Source organism: Lipotes vexillifer, unplaced genomic scaffold (genome assembly GCF_000442215.2).
Source record: "Lipotes vexillifer unplaced genomic scaffold, Lipotes_vexillifer_v1.1 scaffold33, whole genome shotgun sequence".
Classification (NCBI taxonomy): domain Eukaryota; kingdom Metazoa; phylum Chordata; class Mammalia; order Artiodactyla; family Lipotidae; genus Lipotes; species Lipotes vexillifer.
Window position 1 is genome coordinate 246,553 of NW_006791315.1, and position 8,844 is coordinate 255,396.

Below are 8,844 nucleotides of genomic sequence, written 5' to 3' on the forward strand. Positions count from 1 at the left end.
AAGAGAGTTGGAGGATATTGACCAAATGGCTTCACTCATTTCTGGCTTCACTAACACATTTTAAATCCGCCATATTTGTGTCAGTCTGAGAGCTATTTACAGGCCAATGCATAGTGTCTCCACTGCACTTGGCAGAGTGGTCATCTGTATCAATCCAATGCTAGGAGAGTCATGAAGTTTTACACCACTGCAGGGAATTCTTCCTGGGACAGCCTACTGTGAAATCCTTCCCTTCCATCCTCCTCAATCTGCTTCCTCTTCTTTCTCTTCCTCTGATCACCCCCAAGCCACCATCACATCTTGCATAGATTACCAGAATCGTCTCCTAGGTCATAGTCTTCCTGCTTCTGTCCTTGTCCCTGACTACCCTATTATCTGCACAATGACCAGAGTGATGTCTTAGAAAAGCACATCTGATCAAATGTTGGTCATATTCCTTCCACAGCATTTACCTCGTCTTCCCTGCCCTCCCCCTGCTCTACTCACACTGGCCTTCTGATGCTCTCATTGCTATTCAGCTCCATCTTGCCTCAGGGCCCCTGCATTTTTGTTCCCTGTGGCTGCAAAGTTCTTCCTGTGGCTCACTGGATGGCCAATACCATCTTTCTCAACATTTCTCAATTTGAATGTTACCTTCTCAGGAAGGCCTTCTTTGACCACCTTAAGTAGCCGTCTTCTCTGTTATTTTCTAGCACAGTCCTCTGCTTATTTCCTTCTTAGCTACAGGTTGTACCTCTTTTATTTCCCTGTTTCCTCAATTACACTGCCAGTACCATGAGGTTTGGGGCCCTATCTTTGACAATCACAATTGTATTCTGATAGCTAGAATACCACCTGGCACATAGTTGGTGTTGAGGAGAGAAAAATTGTTAAATGAATGAAAAATACTGTTGAATGAATGAACCTTCTAGATTCTGATGAAAGCCAGGGTCCCAGTTGAAAAGTTGATCACTCAATGAAATCTTACTGAATAATTTTCAACTGGGTCTTGACAAAGACTCTCTCCTTTGATCCAACCTGAGTCAGGTTGCTCTAAGTCCTCTTCTCCACTAGAGCTGGAACTTGGTCTCTGTCTCTGGTTCACTTGGTCCAGTTCTAGCATGAATTCTTCTTAGTCAGTTTAGCATAAGTCTCACACCCTTGGTATCTAATCACACAGGATATCTGGTCACGTTCCTCATCCCCCACTCTTGGTATCTTATCACCCTGGTCTTCTTTCAGCAAGGATCCTATCAAGTCAGTTTAGCAAGAATTTCCCTACCCTTGATGTTTCCTCTTAGGAATTTTCCATTCACTGACCTCCAACATGCTCCTTGGCTACAAATCCCCACATGTCCTTGCTCTAATCGGTGTTGAGCCCACTGTCTCTCCTCTATTGCAAAACCCCCAGTGCAGTAGTCCCTCTTGAATAAAGTCTTTCTTACCATCTTTAACAAGTGCCATGAAATTTTTCTTTAACAGTCCCTCCCTTTCACCCTTTTTCTCATCTCTACCTACAACTTCCCTCTCCTCATGTATACACTCTTAGCTGGATAACCTATATTTAAGATCCTTACAAATTTATAGATGTGATACTTGGGCCCTTTGCAGGGTCATCTTTTATATATTCAGAATCCTGCCTTCCAACTTCATGTTCCTAATAGAACCAGGATAAGTTACAGGGGTGCCTTGTTTGTATCATAAGTGCTCATGCACACACGCACACACACACATACACACACACTATTTTCCACAGGAACTTGTACCCAAATAAGTTATTATTAATATTATCATTAGGAGGCTATAAAAATTTTAAATGTACTCAGATGCTGGCATCTTAGGGAACCCAATAAATGGTGTCTTTCTTCCCTGCCCTGTTCTCTGCTTATGAATAAATAAAAAGAAAAAGGAGTGGGAGGGGCTTCCCTGGTGGTGCAGTAGCTGAGAGCCTGCCTGCCGATGCAGGGGACACGGGTTCGTGCCGCAGTCTGGGAAGATCCCACATGCCACAGAGCGGCTGGGCCCGTGAGCCATGGCTGCTGAGCCTGCACCTCCAGAGCCTGTGCTCCACAATGGGAGAGGCCACAACAGTGAAAGGCCTGCATACTGCAAAAAACAAACAAACAAACAAACAAACAAAAAAAAGGAGTGGGAGGTAGAGGACAGAGTAACGCCATCATTGCTGAGAGACTGGGAAGGCACAGTTTTAGAGCTTTTGATCAATCAGCCTTCCTCTTATTGGACCCCAGAATTAGGCAGAGGTGCTTACTGGTCAGAGCCAACCCTGGCCTTCTCAGGGCTGGTTTGGGGGGAGTGTCACTGGAGGTATAGATGTGCCTACTCCCAAGAGCAGCATTGAGCCTGGTGGGCCCATTCTTCTTCAGCAGCTTACTAATCAGCTACCCATTCTACTACCCCAGGGCCAAGTGAGTAAAGGATTAAAAAGGATGCAAGTATGTATTTTTTTAAAGTTTATTCCTTCTAATATCAGGCTCCACTATTTTTTTCTTTTTTCAGTTTGAATTTTTTAATTTATTTATTTTTTAAATTTATTTATTTATTTTATTTATTTATTTATTTTTTTGTGGTATGTGGGCCTCTCACTGTTGTGGCCTCTCCCATTGAGGAGCACAGGCTCTGAACGTGCAGGCTCAGTGGCCATGGCTCACGGGCCTAGCCGCTCCGTGGCATGTGGGATCTTCCTGGACCGGGGCACGATCCTGTGTCCCCTGCATTGGCAGGAGGATTTTCAACCACTATGCCACCAGGGAAGCCCTGAATTTTATTTAGTTTTAATTGAAGTATAGTTAATTGACTGTGTTATATTAGTTTCAGGCATACAACATAGTGATTCAATATTTTTATAGACTCTACTCCATTGAAAGTTATTACAAAATAATGGCTATATTTCCCTGTGCTGTAAAATATATCCTTGTTTCTTATTTATTTTATACATAGTATTTGTATCTCTTAATCTCATACCCCTATCTTGTATCTCCTTCCTTCCCTTTTCCCATTGGTAACCATTAGTCTGTTCTCTATATCTGTGAATCTGTATCTGTTTTGTTATATAAATTCACTGGTTTTCTTTTTTTTCCACTTACAAGTGATAACATACAGTATTTGTTTTTCTCTATCTAATTTATTTCACTAAGATAATACCCTCTAGGTCCACGCATGTTAGTTCTTTGTGAAGATAAACAAAATTGATAAATATCCAGACACAGCAAGAAAAAAAAGAGAGGCTCCAAATAAATAAAATCAGAAATGAAAAAGGAGAAGTTACAATTGACACTACAAAGGATCATAAGTGATTACTATGAACAATTATGTAAAATGGACAACCTACAAGAAATGGACAAATTCCTAGAAGTGTACAATCTCCCAAGACTGAACCAGGAAGAAATAGAACATATGAACATGTCAATTATCAGTATTGAAATTGAATCAATAAAAATAAAACAACTCAAAACAAACAAAAATCCAGGACCAGTTAAGTTCACAGATGAATTCTACCAAACATTTAGAGAAGAGTTAACATCTATACTTATCAAAATATTCCCAAAAAATTGCAGAGGAAGAAATGCTTCCAAACTCATTCTATGAGGCCAACATAATCCTGATACCAATACCAGACTAAGATATCACAAAAAAAGAAAATTACAGACCAATGTCTGATTAACATAGATTCAAAAATCCTAAACAAAATATTAACAAACTGAATTCAGTAATACATTAAAAGAATCATGCAACCTGATCAAGTGGGATTTATCCAAGTGATGCAATAATGTTTTAATGTCTTCAAATCAATCAATGCAATACACCACGTTAACAAATTGAAGAATAAAGACCAAATGAACATCTCACTTGTTGAAGAAAAAGCTACTGACAAAATTCTACATCCTATTACTATACACACTGTGAACAAAGTGGGTGTAGAGGAAACACACCTCAATATAATAAATGCCGTATATGATAAGCCCACACCTAACATCATAATGGTGAAAAGCTGAAAACATTTCATCTAAATCAGGAACAAGATAAGGAATGCCTCTCTCACCACTTTCATTCAATATAGTATTGGAAGTCCTAGTCACAGCAATAATACAAGAAAAATAAATAAAAGGAATCCAAATTGGAAAGGAAGAAATAAAGTAGTCATAGTTTGCAGATAACATAATATACATAGAAAATTCTAAAATTAACACCAAAAAACTACTAGAGCTCAGTGAATTTAGTAATGTTGCAGGATACAAAATTAATATCCAGAAATCTGTTGCATCTCTATACACTAACAATGAACTATCAAAAAGAGAAATTAAAGAAACAATCACATTTACAATTGCATCAAAAAAGAATAAAATACCTAGAAATACAGTGAACTAAAGTGGTAAAAGAACCATACTCAGAAAACTATTAGACCCTGATGAAAGAAATTGAAGATGACACCAACAGATGGAAAGATATATTGTGTACATTGGTTGGAAGAATTAAGATTGTTAAAATCACCATACTACCCCATGCAATTTACAGATTCAATGCAGTCCTTATCAAAATGTCAAGGGCATTTTTCATAGAACTAGAACAAATACTTCTAAAATTTGTATGAAACACTAAAGACCCCAAATAACCAAAACAATTTTGAGAAAGAAGAACAAACCTGGAGGTATTACTCTCCCTAATTTCAAACTATAATTCAAGGCTACAGTCATCAACACAGTATGGTACTGGCACAGAAACAGACACATGAATCAATGGAACAGAATAGTGGGCCCAGAAATGAACCCACACTTATATGGGCAGTTAATCTATGATAAAGGATGCAAGAATATACAATGGGGAAAAGAAATCCTCTTCAATAAATGGTGTTGGGAAAACTGAACAACTACATGCAAAAAAAGAAAAAAAAAATCTTACTGAACTGCTTTCTCACACCATGCACAAAGATACATTCAAAATGGATTAAAATTTTTAATGTAAGACCTAAAACCATAAAACTTTAGAAGAAAACATAGGCAGTACTCTCTTTGAATCAATCTTCATAATATTATTTTGGATATGCCTATTCAGACAATGGAAACAAAAGTAAAAATAAATAAAAGGGAACTACATCAAACTAAAAAGCTTTTGCATAATGAAGGGAACTATCAACAAAATGAAAAGGCTGCCTACTGAATGGGAAAAGATATTTGCAAATGATATATCAGATAAAAGATTGATATCCAAAATATATAAAGAACTATTACAACTCAACTTCCAAAAACCAAACAACCCTATTAAAAAATGAGCAGAGGACCTGAATAGACATTTTACAAAAGATGACATACAGATGGCCAACATACACCTGAAAAGCTGCTCATCATCACTAACCATCAGGGAAATGCAAATCAAAACCATAATGAGATATCACCTCACACCTCTCAGAATTGCTATTATCAAAAACACAACAAATAAAAGGTGTTGGCAAGGATTTGGAGAAAAGGGAGCCCTTGTACACTGTTGGTGGGAATGTAAATTGTTGCAGCACCTCTGGAAAACAGTATGGAGATTCTTCAAAAGATTAAAAATAGAACTACACATGATCCAGCAGTTCCATGCCTGAGAATTTAACTAAAAATGCAAAAACACTAATTAGAAAAGATATATGTAGCACTGTGCTCATTGCAGCATTATTTACAATGTCCAAGATATGGAAGCAACCCAAGTGCCCATCAATAGTTGAATGGATAAAGACAATGTGGTATTATATATTAATATATATATTACTCAACCATAAAAATGAATGACATATCATCATTTGTGACAACATGGATAGACACAGAGGATATTAGTCTAAGTGAAATAAGTCAGATATGTATGTTTTAACTTATATGTGGAATCTAAAAATCTAAAAAATATTTAAAAATGAACAAACATAACAAAACAGAAACAGAATTATAGATACAAGTCAAACAGTTGATTACCATAGGAAATAGGGGTGGATGAAGGAGAGAAATAGGTGAGAAAGACTAAGAGGTACAAACTTCCATATGAAAAATAAATGAGTCACAGGTATGAAATGTACTGTGTGGGGAATATAGTCAATAACTAAGTAATATCTTTGTATGATGACATATTATAACTATACTTACAGTGGTGATCATTTTGAAATATATAGAAAAAAATACAGTGTTCTGTAACAGGAACTAATATAGTGTTGTAGGTCAATTATTCTTCAGAAACATAAAAGCTCATAGAAAAAGAGATCAGATTTGTGGTTACCAGAGGCAGGGGGTTGAGGGAGGGAGAATTAGAGGAAGGAAGTCAGAATTTACTACAAACTTCCAGTTATAAGATAAATGAGAACTAGGGATGCAATGTATAGCATAATAAATATAATTAACACTGCTATGTATTATATATGAAAGTTGTCAAAAGAGTGAATCCTAGGATTACTCATCACAAAAATTTTCTTTCTGTTTCTTTAATTTTGTATCTATACGAGATGACGGATGTTCACTAAACTTATTGTGGAAATTATTTCATGATGTATGTAAATAAGATCATTATGTTTTACAACTTAAACTTATACAGTGTATATTTCAATAAAGTTGGAAGAAAAAAAGATATAGAGCAAAAGGAAGAAAAAAAAACCCCTATCAGACTCACTTTCTTCATTTGCAAAATGAAGGCATTTATAATATCCAATGTCTCTTTAATTGATGAGATTCTGTGAATATTTCTCCCCACTGGAAAATGACATTTTATTGTTAAAATTCTAACTTGAAAACAACACTTATAAGAAAGAAAATATATGTTTTTCATAAGTAAACTACCATTTTCCTGATGTGTGTTCCTCCATGCTTTTTAAAATTTGTTTGTTGAGGAGTGAGGATGGATTTGGATGGGGGTAGATGTCAAAAACTGTGTCTGTTCACCTTGGAAATTACATCGAAAACAAGGTCATTACCAGGGAAGGACAGCAAATATCAGAAAATTGTCTACCTTCCAGGTGTTTGCAGACAAAAGAATGAATAAAATAAGTCCACTTTTAGTTCCCAACTCAGTTGCCTCAATAGCTTCTCTTTTATTAACTGTTACATTTTATTCCAAAGCTGAAACAAATTTATTCTGTTCTGTTTTCTTTTTAAAGAACAGATATGATTCTTTGTCTTTTCAAATTCTTTGTCCTGGTCAAAATGTAAGTCAGTAAAATGGTTATAAGTCAAACAACGGAATGGGAAAAAACAGGGAGGGCAGTACACTGATAATCTCGACACTAGGTAAGTGCCTTAGATACTGGCTCAACCCTGTGGCAGTGGTGGGGTAGGTGGCAAGGGGACAGGCTGACATGGGGACCATGTCATAACCTGACAGAATTATTTGAATCGCTGTTAGAGTCATTTGTGAAGGTAAGATTTAAATATTAAATTGACATAGAGCACACTAAGTGTGAAACAGGTTTTCTGATAATAACAGCCCTAAAAATGACAGCTACATTTAGAGACCTCTCCTATCTCCCAAAATCCTGTTAGGGGCTCTATACACTTTATCTCATTTAGTTCTTACAACTGTTTACATAGGATAAGAGTAATACCCTCATTTCATGGAGGAGATAGTAAGGTTTAGAGAGCCTATATCAATTGTCCTATGTCACACAGCTGATAAGTAATAGACTCAGTCCGTGAACCTAGGTCTCTCTGGTTCAAAAACCTGTGGTCTGATCCTCAATGTTATATCATACAGATAATAATTGGTAGGGTGGGAATCTTTGTTTTACCCTCTCTGGATCCCAGTGTCGGCCTCATCATGGCAGGCATTGTGTCTATCTTGTTCACCTTTGTGTCCGTTGTGCTCAGCACAGTGCCTACACATAGTAGGCAACTGACAAATGTTTGTTGTACAAATTAGTGAGTCTTGGGGGTCATTCTAGTCAAGAACTACCCCATTTATATATACAGATATAATAATTCTTAGGGAGAATCTTAAATTTAGAAACTAAAGAGACAGAGAAAAGATTCATTGAGAATTAATAAAATAATACTCAAGTGCTAACTCATTAATTTAGTTATATTTATATACTTACAGATATTAAAAGATAAACTATTATATATTGAATGGATAAACAACTAGTTCCTACTTTATAGCAAAGGGAACAATATTCAATATCTTGTGATAAACTGTAATGGAAAAGAATATAAAAAAGAATATATATGTATAACTGAATCACTTTGCTGTACAGAAAAAAACCCACAACATTGTAAATCAAATATACTTCAATTAAACAAACAAATAAATAAAACCAAGTACATACTTTAAAAAAACATAGACTATAATCTTTACTAAATACGTACACACACACACACACACACACACACACACACATGCGCACACGCGCATGTAAGAAGAAATTCTCTATATCCTCTTTATAGAAAACCACGAGAGTCACTCTCTATTCTGGTCAATGTTGAAGCCCTCCTTTTGTTGTTCAGGTTCTGTGGACATCAATCTGCTGGAGTGACAGTATTAAAATACTGAGTAGAACCTCTGAAGCTGGATTGCCTGAGTTTAAAGCTTTATATCTTAGCAACTTACCAACTGTTTTAGTTCAAGTCCTTTAAGAAGCAGTCATTGAGTTTACATTAGAAGGGAGGCAGCAGGAGTGTGCAGTTGAAATTCAGATCCTAGTGCAGGTCTGACACATGTGAAAGGAAGGGAAGCAAGAGAGGGTAGGGTAAGAGAGTATCAAATTGCAGCCCAGATCTAAGAAAGTTTCTGCCATGCTGATGAGGAGACCACAAGGCAAAGTCACCTGTCAGAAGAATCTGGTCCCTGCCACATTTCTTCATTGTCTGAAGCAGCCCTGGGGAAAGAGAGATCTTGGTA